Source organism: Leguminivora glycinivorella, chromosome 27 (assembly GCF_023078275.1).
Source record: "Leguminivora glycinivorella isolate SPB_JAAS2020 chromosome 27, LegGlyc_1.1, whole genome shotgun sequence".
Classification (NCBI taxonomy): domain Eukaryota; kingdom Metazoa; phylum Arthropoda; class Insecta; order Lepidoptera; family Tortricidae; genus Leguminivora; species Leguminivora glycinivorella.
Genome location: NC_062997.1, coordinates 1,456,432 through 1,471,655, shown reverse-complemented (window position 1 = coordinate 1,471,655; position 15,224 = coordinate 1,456,432). Strand labels below are relative to the sequence as shown.

The following is a 15,224-nucleotide window of genomic DNA, read 5'->3' as shown; positions in this document are numbered from 1 at the left end:
TATGGATTTGATTTGAGTGTTTTTGGAGTTGGAGTTTTTAAGATTCAAATAGGCCTAGTACACTAACAGACTAGCTATTATAACTTTGGGGAAAAGCGGTAATGTACAAATAATATGACATCGTGAGAAAATTCAGTTTTGCTTTCAGTATGTTATATTATATATATACTACTAGCTTATGCCCGCGGCTTCGCTCGCGTTTTGAAAGAGACAAAAAGTAGCCTACGTCACTCTCCATCCCTTCAACTATCTCCACTTAAAAAAATCACGTCAATTCGTCGCTCCGTTTGGCCGTGGCCCGTGAAAGACGGACAAACAAACAGACACACACACTTTCCCATTTATAATATTAGGATGGATGTATCAATACTATGACTAAAATGACTAAAAGGTAGCTCCTACATACATGTGACAAAAAAAATTACAAATTAAAAATTTTATTGTATTCTAAATAGCAGACGTTGTAGTTATAGCATTGACTTTTTAATTTGACTGTGTATTTTTTTCTTTATATTTAATTAAATAACATTTTTTTCCGAATATGTAATTTTCCACATCGTAGCGCGACAAAGCCTATCAAAACAGGTCGTTTTTAACCCCCGACGCAAAAACGACGGGGTGTTATAAGTTTGACGTCTGTCTGTGTGTGTGTCTATCTGTCTGTCTCTCTGTCTGTCTGTCTGTTTGTCTGTCTCTCTGTCTGTCTGTCTCTCAGTTTGTCTGTCTGTCTGTGTGTGTGTCTGTCTGCGGCATCGTAGCTCCCGAACGGATGAACCGATTTAGATTTTTTTTCTCTGAAATCTGAGTTAGTCGAGAACTCGGGAGTGTTCTTAGCCATGTTTCATGAAAATCGGTCTACTATGTCGCGGTCGGGGGTTTTTTTTTTAAATTTTCTCACTATTTGTAAGTGCGATAGGGACGGACGGACGCGGTACGGTTTATCACAATATTGACAAAAAAAAGTAGTTTTTTAACACGGTTAAATATAAATTTAAAATAGATAGATAGATAGAAAGCCACTTTATTTCCTTAACAACTACTTACACTATGATACAAGTAACATTTATTTCATATTTTTTACTTCAGTTTTAAAGGTAACTATTGTTTTATACATAATAATAATATATTTGTTTGTTAGTTTAAACTTAATTTTTATGTTAATATACATATATATAATTTGTTGTTGTTAGGAACCCCATTTTATTGGGTAAAGGCCTCCTCCAATTTGTTCCATTCGTCCCTGTCTTTTGCCTTGTTCATCCATGTTGGGCCGGCGGTTTTAAAATTTAAAATACCCATTATAATTTAACAAGTCAATATTACATTGCAACAATAAAAACCTCTTTAAACATATCAGCAGTTTAGCAGAATGTAATAAAACATGTCAGTTAGATGAATCTTGATTAAGTACTGTCAAATTAAAAATACTTGCTCGTTTTTTCATACTTCACGATCATCCAAAGAGATTTTAAATGTGTTTTATCTTTTTAAAAGGTTGTTTATGAGATACAATACGTTAGAAGGGACTTATTTTATTATTTTTTACGACTCTTTTATCTGATTTATAAAATTGTTTTGTTTGAATTACAAAATACCAAGATGCTGATATTTGAACATTTAAGTGGTTAGTAAACAAATCATTTCCATATGCATGTCTTATACGATATCTGTGTAAGATTGTGATTGTATCAGATTGACTAAGTCCCACGGTAAGCTTAAGAAGCCTTGTGTTGCAGGTACTCAGACAACGATATATATAATGTACAAATACTTATATACAAAGAATGAATGACTCAGGAAAGAATATCTGTGCGCATCACATAAATAAATGCCCTTACCGGAATTCGAACCCGGGACCGCGGCTTAGCAGGCAGGGTCACTACGCGCTAGGCCAGACCGGTCGTCTTAAATATAAAATAGTTACAGATGCAGTGCGAAAAGGGTTTCCCTCGGAAACGTTCGTATTTGTCATGCTAGTTCAGTCAATGTCAGTACATCTTGTATTGACACTGACTGAAATAGCATGACACGTTCGTACGTTTCCGTAACATTTTAAAGGCAAATCTTTTCGCATTACATCTGTAATAGGTCGTGCTTACCCCATAATACTAGCCACAGCCTTGCCACAAGTACTCAATGCCAACACAACGATATCCCGCCGGTCTGAAGCAACCACTGACGTCACCGATTTCGCATACAATTATCAAATACCTGCGCGAACGCATCGCCTTAACCAAAAACAAAACGTTATATGTTGTATGTCACGACTTTGTACAACGAATGTATTAAATACTAGCTTTTACCCGCGGCTTCACTTCCGTTCAATTTGAAAATTGCGGAATGCTCCATACAAACTTCCACCCCCATTTTAAGGAAGTAGGGGAGTTAGAAAAATACAAAAAGTAGCCTATGTCACTCTCCGTCCCTTCAACTATCTCCATTTAAAAAATCACGTCAATTCGTCGCTCCGTTTTGCCGTGAAAGACGGACATGTTAATTATAAGATGTAATGTTTTGAAAAGAAGTGGCCCGCCGAGTTTCTTGCCGGTCCCATAGTGGATACCCTCCTCCAACTGAGGGGGAACAAACAGACACATATTTTCCCATTTATAATATATTTCAACAGCACTTTCATATTTATAATATAAGCACCTATGCATTTCTGAAGTGTGCTTAGTGTTATTGCTTAAGAACCTAATTCTGAGACTAGTTGAAAATTGAATAACAGTGACATTTTACTAGTCGGTTGTGTAACTTCATTGCTTCAAACAACAGTTCTTTTGACAACTTGTCAAAACCGTAATCGTTGCAATTTCTATATGTGAAGAACTAGTTAATTTACAGCCAAAACCGTTTAAGCTACTGACGTAACTTTAGCTACCGGTAATAACTAAGCAGCAACTATGATTGTAGGATATATACTTATAAGAATATAATAGAAGAATAATGTGCGGAAGGATATTATGGATAAAAGTCAAGAAAGCATACTTAACAATTCGGTGTGCCAGAATTCCTCAAGAGACTTTTAATATTGAAACAACTGTATTCCGACTAAGTTAGACACATAGAATGTAATATTTTGAATTATCGAATAACCGAAGAAAAAGTTTGTATGGATTTGTAGTTTTGTGAAATAAAAAAACCGGCCAAGAGCGTGTCGGGCCACGCTCAGTGTAGGGTTCCGTAGTTTTTCGTATTTTTCTCAAAAACTACTGAACCTATCAAGTTCAAAACAATTTTCCTAGAAAGTCTTTACAAAGTTCTACTTTGGTGATTTTTTTCATATTTTAATATTATCAAAAAATTATTTTAGTAAACCCTTATTCGTTTTTAAATACCTATCCAACAATATATCACACGTTGGGGTTGGAATGAAAAAAAATATCAGCCCCCACTTTGCATGTAGGGGGGGTACCCTAATAAAACATTTTTTCCCATTTTTTATTTTTGCACTTTGTTGGCGTGATTGATATACATATTGGTACCAAATTTCAGCTTTCTAGTGCTTACGGTTACTGAGATTATCCGCGGACGGACGGACGGACGGACGGACGGACGGACGGACGGACGGACAGACAGACATGGCGAAACTATAAGGGTTCCTAGTTGACTACGGAACCCTAAAAATGCTATCTTTTCAGATGACAACGTTTTTGTGGGAAAATAACGCTACAACTGGTGAAAGGAGATGAAAGCATAAAAATTGATATAAATGCTGCGACAGTTATTACTCAATTTTGATATAATATTATACCTCAGAAGGTTTAGAATAGTATGCCTAATCCTCCTCGTTTCTTGTACCTATTGTTTAAAGTTAAAACATATTTGATTGATTTTTTTGTAATGTTTTACGTGTCTAAATTACTTAGTACGTTATTTTTTGTTCCCCACATTATAACGCCATAAGACGGTAGAGATTTAGAGAATAAAAAAAATACGTTTATTACCATACACAAAAAAGAGTACAGCAATGGAAAAAAAATAATAAAATAAAAAAGTAATATGTTAATTTCACTTAAGCTGAGCATAAAATAAGAGCTAAGTACATTTTTTTTCGTGCTTGATGGTAAAAGGATTCAGGAATACTGTAATCCGACTTATTTTAATATTATAACAAATATTTTTTGTCCCATATTCTAATGCCATAAAACAGTGGAGGTGTAAAATTGCCGTAATAATTTAAATCAAAGGTAAGTAAATAAGTAAGTACTTACTCTTTTTGACTACAACTCTTTTGCGATTTTCTCATACAATTTAAAGTTGAATTTCTACCAATTTACCGACTGTCAGTACGTGTTCACATTTACGATCGACGCGTCCTCCGTGATTGAACTAACAAATCGATCCTATTTCTACTCCTCATTACCATAAGATCGCTTCTACCATAAGGTCGCTGCTACCATAAGGTCGTATCTACCATAAGGTCGCCAGACGTCATCGACGGCCGAGTACGTGTGTGAAAACATTTGGAACAAGTTACGCGACCTTGACTTGTAATAGGAAAAATAGTCAAAAAATTATAATTTGTAAGGTCATGTCAGGTTGGTAACTTTAGGAAAAATAAGGTAAAATAATGGAGCAACTACAGACAGAAGGATACTTGAAGAGATACCTCAATTTGTCGGGTTTTCCATATTAAATTGTGTGGTGTAAAATTAGTTCCAACGGCTGCCAGTGTCACTAGCATTAATAAATAAATAATGAATAAATATTATAGAAATAGTTGGTAGTTATCGCTATTGGCAACACCACCGCGATCCACGCCGCATCAGGGATTCCCCAATACACGTTTGTATAGTAGAGGTATAGTGAATGTTTATCGAATTAAAATGTACGTTATTGTTATTGTTATTGAAACGTTACAACTCACGAAAAACCTTTATAAGTAGTCGTATTATTTGTTCATCTAAAAAAAACATATTTAGAAAGAAACCATGATGCTAGCTTTATCATGTTTTTTTTTTCACAGTTCTGATTTCTATTTGCAACCCATGCCCATTACGATTGTTTAGTATGGCTATACGGTAAGGTCTTTATTAAGAGAGAAAGTGACGTACGAGATGAAAGGTTATAAAAATGGATACCGTATGACAAAGAGAAAAGAACGGTTCTCAACATCTCGACATTGCAGTGATTTCAATGACAGGGTTTTGTTTTTAGGCGAAGAGACATCTACCGAACATGCGAATGGTGAATTGGTGATGCGATTTTTTTAACCCCCGACGCAAAGACGACGGGGTGTTAATAAGTTTTGATGTGTCTGTCTGTCCGTCTATCTGTGTATGTGTCTGTCTGTGGCAGCTTTCGAACGGATGAACGATTTAAATTTAGTTTTTTTTTGTTGGAAAGCTGATAAAATTCGGTCCACTATGTCGGTGTTTCTTTTTAATTTAAATTTTCCTCAGACGGTCTAGCCGAAATGACAATTGTTGACGATAGATGCCAATCGAAATGCCAGTCTGATAATAGAACCGTTTTTCCCCCGAAGGGTAAAAAACGGATATTTAGGTTCCTGCCGAAGCTTGAACCACTAATGAGATTAACACCTTCATAACTCGGCCCTAATCGAGTGAATTCCTCGACTAGTAGCGCCATCTGGCGCGCCAGTCAAGTACTAGTGTCGCCCGGTTACCAGCGCTCGGCTGCTTTTTCCTCAGTACCTTTAGCCGGCAAGGCCCTTAAGGGTGGTTCAAGCTTCGGCAGGAACCTAAATATCCGTTTTTACCCTTCGGGGGAAAAACGGTTCTATTTAGGTGTCCGTGCCTTCGCTTGAACCACTAATGAGACGTGTTTAAACCTCTGCCGGCGCTGGTTAGGGCGTACTGTGACTGATATACTTTATTTATACAGAAATATTATAATAAGAAATAGGAAGGTATACAAAGGGATGCTTCAAAATTTAGTCACTAAGGTTTCATGAGTTGAAACTGACTCCACACAGCACAGCACAGTTATCCATTATGACTCTATGATGGTGGTGAATTACTTAATTTATGTATAACATAAAACCGACAGGAAGCCAGTAGTTAATAGATCGGTATTACAATATTTACGGAAATAAAACCTGTTATTTCAATAACATTTTTGTGAGAAAATTTTCTGTAGCAACCCTAACTCTGAAGAACTTCCCCTTCCTCAATGGGTGTTACATCAACGTCGGCTAAATTTGTCTCACGTTTTCCTTACAACAGTCCCTAGTCAGAACAAGATCATATACATGTTTTTTGTGTTATAAATTCACCAAGATACTAGTTTTCTTCTGCTTAAGATAACTATAATTATATCATTTAACTATAATACACAATTATATCATAGCACTGCCATGAGCATTATGACATTATGTTTAAATTTTTATTTTTCATGTAAATTGATTACTGTACCATAAGTAATGCGCCTATATGTATATGTAATATGCACATACTATTGTTAGTATACTGAGTAATAAGCAATATTGACATAGCTTAAACATTGTCTTACATAGCCCACTGCCAAATGTCAACATTTCCCATAGCATAATGTGTTATGAATTCTGTATATGAAATATACATTTGCCAAAACAATTGAAATGGACGCTTGAGTTGGAACAAATTGTACGCTATCATATGTTAATTTGTAATGTATACCCACATCACGATAATGTATGCGTTACTGCTGGACTGGTAGCAAAACTGCAAATAAGATGATAATACATTTTCGGCTTCTGACTGAATTGACAATACCATGGCCACGATTAGCTTAGGATCCATATATTAAAAGTTAAGCTCCTACTCAAAGTCTTTACGAGAACAGAAACTATGCAAATTTTTCCTATTAAATTAAAATGGGTCAACTGAGCAAAAAGCTTTGGGATACAAGCGATTGAAACGAATCAATGATCTAATGAGTCACACATACTTAGGCGAAGATCAAATGAAGGCAATTATTTCTAATTAAATTGACTTTGATACTTCCATGAATAAGTATACATGAATGTTAATGCGGGAATCCTCTTTACACACTATACGCGTCAACTTTATTTAGTCTTTTACTATGTCTAGCTAGTATGCTTTTTTCGATATTTGAAATATTTAATTTGTGTTTGAATAATTATGAATATGTGATGCATATATTTTTAGGCTTATCATTTTTATGACTTATGTGCTGACTAGCCGAATTTATAAAGGCAAAATTGTACGATTCGTGAGCTAGTAATACTAAAACATTACGACTTATGGCTCTTTAGTCCATTTCGATATTCTAATAAGAATGTAAGACGACAGATAACTCTTCAAATAAGGGTTAATGATGTACGATTACCCATTTATAATTAAAATTCAGTCATCAGCTTAAGATAGTAAATAGTTTTCTTTTCAGAACTTTCGTAATTTATCACCAAATTGCAAAGCAATATATTCTATATTGCTCTTTTGTGCGAATAATATAAATGTCTCACGTTCTTTATAAACTGATGTATACACATAAACATACGGGTTAATATTTACTGTATTCTTGCTTATTTCCCAAAATCCATATGCAGCGGGACGTCCCACAAACAAGATGCAACTGTTATGTAGGGTAATACCTGATTCTACAATTATATCGAGATGACAATTATTTATTTATCGTATGGCATGTAATTAGAATTTTCTTAAAAGTCGTACGTGCGCACGGCTGTAGCATGTAGCGCCACGGACGATGACAATGGTATTTACACTTGCCAGTCATGAATCCGAGACCAATAGGTCAAAATATCGTAGCTATAAGTACTGCGTACATTAAGCGCTGAGCTTTTATTTTTCATTTAGGTGTCAAGACCTTACTTCTGATAAATATAGTTCATCAATATCTATTTAAACGGCAATAATTTTAAGTTTTCTGTTACCACTAGAAACCCATTCTGCCTAGAATCTGCGCTCCCTTTTATGAGTGTCCTAACAAATTCTTGTATGTCAGGTATATTAGGAGTCCGAAGTCTTCTAAATTAAGTCATAAGCACAGCAATGTTATAAACATCATATTTCTAGTTCCTTACACTGAATTCAATTGGGACTGGGACTCGTCCTCTGACCTTACGAACCGTTTTTGAATAAGTTGTGGCGTCTCCTCTGTTACTGACAAATAGTCGCGCCGCAAAATTCTAATAAATGGCGCTTAGTAAGCAACTGCGGAAATGTTTATCGATCCTACAACGCGCTAATGGATTCCAAAAGTTAATTGTAAATATACAACTTCTGTTAATCTCTCTAGGCCCCAGAAACCTATTCGGAAAACATTTGTCAAATGAAATAAACGGGAACTTTCTGTTAGTAATACCGCAGTAGCGGGCGATAATTTTAGGATGCGAGCGCCTCTTTATTTGTAAGAGGAAACTGTGGTCTAAAATCGAAAGAGATTCATCCTTCAATTTCCGTTTAATTTATTATTTCAGAAACAGGCCTTCACATTCACTGACTACCTTTCAACATTTTATCCATAAGAGTGCCTTAGCAAATTGTGAAAATCGGCTTCTCTCGGAAAATGTATTGCCCTATTGGTTTTAATGAGCTTAAAGTGTTTTCGATATATCATACTCATACAACAAATAAGCACTTTGAATACAATTTACCTACACGGTTTTTTGCTTTGTTTTGTGTAGTTGTTTAAGTTTAGGACCAACTTCATTTACTTCGGTCAAGAGATGTAAGCCATAGTTCTTCGCTGTAAATAGTTTGAGAATATTGTTCGGTCGTCTCTTTAATCTAATTCGTTAGTTATTTATAGAAACATAAGATTCGTAAAATTACGCCATCGAACTGGGCAACCGACAAATCCTTTTACGACGAGAGTCCGTCCTGAGTAACAATGCAACAAGGCATACTAAAATGCTATTGTACTAAATAACATATCCTTTAAGTCATTTTGCCAAACTATCCACAAAATATCGTATATATTTGGGAGTAAGATTTCCGGTACGAGTTTGTTGTCTTTGTAATTAACCTCTTCAAGGATTGTCTGTAACCTTGGTCTAGATAACGTTAGTAATAATGCATGATTGAGTATTCTAACCGTTGGTCGATTAACGGCAGTTTGAGGTCAATTTGTAGTACATATATGTATATATCGTACTTAGAAAACTTTCCGAGCTGTAGCTTTTTATTTCTAAATGAATTGGTTCAGAAGTCTCTACTGGGTCGATTGTTATAGAAGTAATACTTTTGTCAGTTCGGTATACTGAACAACATATACTGGAACATTATCCGCCATTAGTCCAACTGGATGTTTCAGCCGGACAGCTATAAGTTTGCTGAAATACAGACGAATATCCAGGTTTCACAGAGTAATGAGCCTAGTACAAGAATTTTCTTTTGCGGTAAGTTATTTTGTAGCTAATAGTCAACATTTGCTAAGTACCTGAGTGGTTCTTCTGCATTTCTAAAGTCCGTATCAAGACCCAAGACCATGCGTCAATTATTGACGCCCCTGAGTTGATGAGACTAGAGCTCTAATCATTCATTTAAAAGAATCTGCACTCTAGGAATAGCGTAAAACAGTGGCATAAATTATGTAATGGATTTTCTTTTTCCCATTGGTATCTTCGCCGCCCCCTCTCCCTTTCTGATTGGGCAAGAAGGGCTTTGTAATATAAAGTGGTTTTTCATTCTGTTTAGCATCACTATTATGTATATTTCTTAATTCGCTTAGTATCTGACAACAAAGTGCTACTTAATTGCTACCGAAGCTCCACCCACACGTTTTTAGATGTGGAAGTGGATTTTCACAACGTCAAACCTGCTAAAAAACCTCTATCATGACGAGCATTCTAAAAGTTGACATGACAAATTAGGTTGGCAATAACGGCGTTGCTTTACAGTAATTGGATCACACATTCGTCATCATTATGGCCGTTCAGATATTCACGAGTGAGATAAATTTGGACATTCCTCACAATCATTCATCTGTTGGTCAGGTGACCACGCTGATTATGTATTAGCTAATTAGGCAATTGAGACGACGCCGATGTCGTTCACTTTACCTGTCTAAAACGACCCCACTTATGGGAACCCATCACGTGATGATTTTTGTCTAATAAGACAATGACTAAACTGTGTAATTGTGTATGTCTCAGGTTAACACGTACGCTGTGGTTCTGATTCGAAAGACCTTCTACGAAGTACATATGTTTAGAAATACCTTATACAAAGTATGTTTAGTTAAGAGTTGTGCTAATTACCGCAAAGTAGATGTTAAAGCGACATAATCTCATTGAGATTCGAGTACAAATACAACATTTTGCCTCGTGATCATAACGCTCGTCTCATGACACGAAAGGTGAATTAGTGCATAGCATGTAATAACCCAATGGGTTCTCACAGGATGTCGTAAATCATCGCATAGGGCAACGAAATCCAAATTCCAAGTCGCTGCAAAGTTTAATCTTTTACGGGGCGAATTTGTCAATTTATATGACAGTGTACTTTTTCGCACAGCACAACTTTACTCATGTTGTCTCTAATGACGAATCATGTCTGCACAATGAATGATCTCCTTTGTCATATCACGAGGCGATGCCCTATCGGATCGTGGCCCTATCTTTTCATAGGCCAGGTTATCTAATGGGACCTCATCTGTCGTTTCAAGACATCTCTTGTGTCCTGTCACCTCACGAGGCGAAGCTATGACTTTTCAAGGGACGAACCTATGTCGTCTCACGCGACGTCGCTCTGTCTCGTCTTACGTGAGCGTGGCATTTGTCCCTTATATTCTTTATGACGGTGCATAGGATTACACTGCGTCCCATCGCTGTCAATTTTCTTCATCGTCTCCATGCCACCATACAGGAACAACCCTGTCGTCTCGAGGGACAATGCAATGTCGTCTCATTGGACGACGCCTGTCATGTCACGGCACGACGCCATGTCGTCTAACTGGACGACACCTGTCGTCTCACGGGACGACGCTTGTTGTCTCACGGGACTACGCTATGTCATCTCACTGGACGACGTCATGTCGTCTCACGGGACGACGCCTGTCGTCTCACGGGACGACGTCTGTTGTCTCACGGGACGACATCTGTCGTCTCACAGGACGACGTCTATCGTCTCACAGGACAACGTCTATAGTCTTAAGGGACGACATCTTTCGTCTCACGGGACGACGTCTGTCGTCTCACAGGACGACGTCTGTCGTCTCATGGGACGACGTCTGTCGTCTCATAGGACGACGTCTGTCGTCTCACGGGACGACGTCTGTCGTCTCACGGGACGACGCCATGTCAGTCTCACGTGAGTGAGGCATATGTATCCGCGTATTTATGACGGTGCCTACAGGAGGTCACTGCGTCTCGTCGCTGGGCCAAAGGCACCGAGCGGAATATCACGAAGTTAGAAGTAATCATAATCTTTTCGATGTTTTAAATTTCTCGAACTTTTTAAGACTTGCTTTTGTAAACGTGTTGCTCGGCCGAGTTACAAAAGCGTACTGAGGAAAAAGCAGCCGAGCGCTGGTAACCGGGCGACACTAGTACTTGACTGGCGCGCCAGATGGCGCTACTAGTCGAGGAATTCACTCGATTAGGGCCGAGTTATGAAGGTGTTAATCTCATTAGTGGTTCAAGCGAAGGCACGGACACCTAAATATTTAGATATTTTGTCATTTGGCTACGTATTCGTACTAACTGCTCACTAGAAAGAAACAATGAAAACATTGTGTAATGGAATCGAAATTTTTAACATACATCTGTGAACTTTACATGGACAAAAATAGTGACCTTTGAAGTAAACAACTAAAAATACTTACAAAAGTGCGTGTTTAAGAACTAAATAATGATTATTCAAACTAATGATAATGATAACTGTTGGCTTTGACAAGGTCGGTTTAAGCAATAATATTTAATGATCCTTACCTTAGGCCAGCTAAGAATTAGAGTAGAACTCATCATGCGGTTTAGCAGCCATTATTGTGAAGCAACCCGCCATTTTGAATAGGCAATGAAGAATTTAGATATTTTATTTAAATTATATTCAATAGACTCGTTTCCTATACTTAAAATAAAATATTTTAAGCAAAAATAAAAATAAAACACCACATTAAACACCATATTAGCAAATCGTTTTGACAGTTCATAATAAGAAGCTGATTTGACTAGTAGGAAACTAGCCTATTGCTTAATTTAATATGAGTAGAAAAATATGCACATTAGTTATTTTTAAGCATAATTTCTATTTAATAACTCGAAGAGAAAGATACAAAGTGACGTCACTCCTCAGTATTTCATAGTAATTCCATATTAGCAAATCGTTTTGACAGTTCATAATAAGAAGCTGATTTGACTAGTAGGAAACTAGCCTATTGCTTAATTTAATATGAGAGCGCAGATATTGCTTTTAGAAGCGCTTTTTACTACCTATTACGGGCACAAGTTTGACGTGTCTGTCTGTCTGTGTGTGTGTCTGTCTAGCATCGTAGCTCCCGAATGGATGAACCGATTTAGATTTAGTTTTTTTATATTAATCGGGTTACAGGAGTGTTCTTAGCCATGTTTGATGGAAATCGGTCCACCACAAACTGCATGTGATAGTTGTAAATTGAAATAGATATCATACACGAAAGAAAAAACGGCAAGGCCCACTGGTGGCCGAGTCGGGAATCGAACCCGGGTCTTCAGCTTACGCGGCTAACGTCTTTACCACTAGACCACACGCCCCCCCCCCCATTATTTGACATTAAGTATCCTATGAGATAACGGATGTAGGATCGCTATCCTATCCATACTAATATTATAAAGGGGAAAGTGTGTGTGTCTGTTTGTTTGTCCGTCTTTCACGGCAACACGGAACGACGAATCGACGTGACTTTTTAAGTGGAGATAGTTGAAGGGACGTAGAGTGACATAGGCTACCTTCTACTTTAACCTTTTCACGATAAAAGCTAAAACAAACGAAATTATAGCTGTTTTTACCCCCGACGCAAAAACAACGCGATGTTATAAGTTTGACATGTCTGTCTGTGTGTGTGTTTGTGGCATCATAGCTCTCGAACGGATGAACCGATTTAAATTTAGTTTTTTTGTTTGAAAGCTGAGTTAGTCGGGAGTGTTCTCAGCCATCTTTCATAAAAATCGGTCCACAATGTCGCGGTCGGGGTTTTTCAAAATTTGATGTATGAATTTCTTACTTCATTATCATAATTTCTAGTACTCCATCGCGAAGTAGTGCCAGTAGTAGCGTCGTGCGAAATCCATTAGTAATAAAGAGTGCTGGATGTCACAACAGAAGGCAAGAAACACTAATCACCGTACTGTTGCGACATGGACGCGAGAAAGCGTCCAGTCGACACAGAGGCCACAGGAGATGGCAAATCTATTGCCAGTTTTCTTTCTATCATTTTTAACTACCGACGCAAAAACGACGGGGTGTTATAAGTTTGACGTGTCTGTCTGTGTGTTTGTCTGTCTGTGGCATCGTAGCTCCCGAACTGATGAACCGATTTAGATTTAATCGATGTAGGGAACAAATCAAATTATTTTATTAAATATTTTTTGATTTGTATATCAGTTAACGATTTAGATTTAGTTTCTTTTTTGTCTGAAAGCCGAGTTCGGGAGTGTTCATTAGCCATGTTTCATGAAAATCGGTCTACTATGTCGCGGTCGGGGGTTTTTCCAAAATTTCAATTTTGTGGTTAGGTTATGAAAAATGATATCCTTCTTGACATTTTTTCACATTATCTGATCCGACATCGGGTGTAGGAAAGTCGTCAAATGAAAAAATCAAAGATAGCGTCTTTTATAAGCCATAATATAGCATAGAATAGCATAGCATATCGGTCCTACATCCGATATCGGATCCGATAATGCGAAAACACACTTACTTAGCGTGGAAATAGGCTACTTGCCTCCTAGTCAAATCAGCTTCTTTTTAAGAACTGTCAAAACGAATTTGCACGACTTGCTAATATGGGATTTATATGAAATCAAATTGCGTGACGTCACGGTCAACTCAGTTACTTTATAATACATTTCTTCCTGACTTATTAAATAGAAATTGGATTTAAAAATTACTTCTGTCCATGTTTTTCTTATAATTATCTGATGCTTTATTTCGTGCATTCTATAAAATCTTTTATTTTAACTGCAATTAAGTTCCATATTGTCCCTACTCGGGCTTTTGATGTACCTCTACAATATACGAAATATCTGGGCGACGGAGCTTCGCTCGGTTCTATTTTAATATATTACGTCTTTAGATAAAAAAAAAACTCTTATAAATACAAAAACAAAAAAAAGACAAAAAACTAAAACTTAATTTCTGGCCGGGATTCGAAACCCTGACACCTACGATCTATCTGCGTACTGTGATCTGTGATGTGGAGCGTAAATGATAACTACTTCGTATGGAGTATACGTTTAATGTGTCTTAAATAACAAGTACATGCCAATATATACTAAGCTATGCACATGTGTGGGTAAGGTGTGGTACACACACTACAGTACATTAGACCGACCTCGTACGACTGAGCTAAGCGGAATCGATGCGCGCGCGGCGAAATTAACGACCATATTTTATGTTTACTAACGCGAAAGAAAAACTCATGAAAACTCGAAAATTCGCGTTTTCCGGGATCTAAGGCTACGCTAGATCGATTTTTTACCCCCGAAAACCCCCACATAACAAATTTCAGCGAAATCGTTAGAGCGGTTTCCGAGATCGTCGGTATATATAAATAAATAAATAAATATACAAGAATTGCTCGTTTAAAAGTATAAGATATATGTACATTATGAAAAGGTATAATTTTATATGGTACGTATTTAACCGGGCGACTAAATAATCATAGAAATGGATATCAAAAATAATAGTTTGGCGACTAAAATGGGGCCTCAAAATATTTAAATATGAGGTAGCATTTTAATGTCATTACGGCTACGGTTTATTCAGACGCGAGTACCAACTATTTATTTGGCAACTGAATTATTATATTGGAAACAATTTAAGAGATACAGTTAAATAGGAAAACGGCTGTCTATTAATATAAAATATACAGTTCTTTTAAAATATTTATATAGCAAATTAACATAAAGAGTACATTTAAAATTTATACATCGGCACTCATCACCTGAGCTGTCATTTTAATAAAAAAAGGATTCTTATAAAATATAACGGTCGACAAAATATTATACTTATGGGTAAGAAATTAGGTGTTTGGGGGTGCTGGCAACTTCGTCTATACAATTAATTTAACTTTTCATGACGTTTACTCTATCCAAT

The 15,224-nt window shown here is 36.8% G+C and overlaps 1 protein-coding gene across 3 annotated transcripts in view; it reads right to left on the bottom strand.

Moving 5' to 3' along the window:
* The window catches only part of LOC125240351 (scavenger receptor class B member 1), a 180,467-nt gene that overhangs the window by 119,397 nt on the left and 45,846 nt on the right, over positions 1–15,224 (bottom strand). The gene's annotated exons all lie outside the window — the stretch shown is intronic.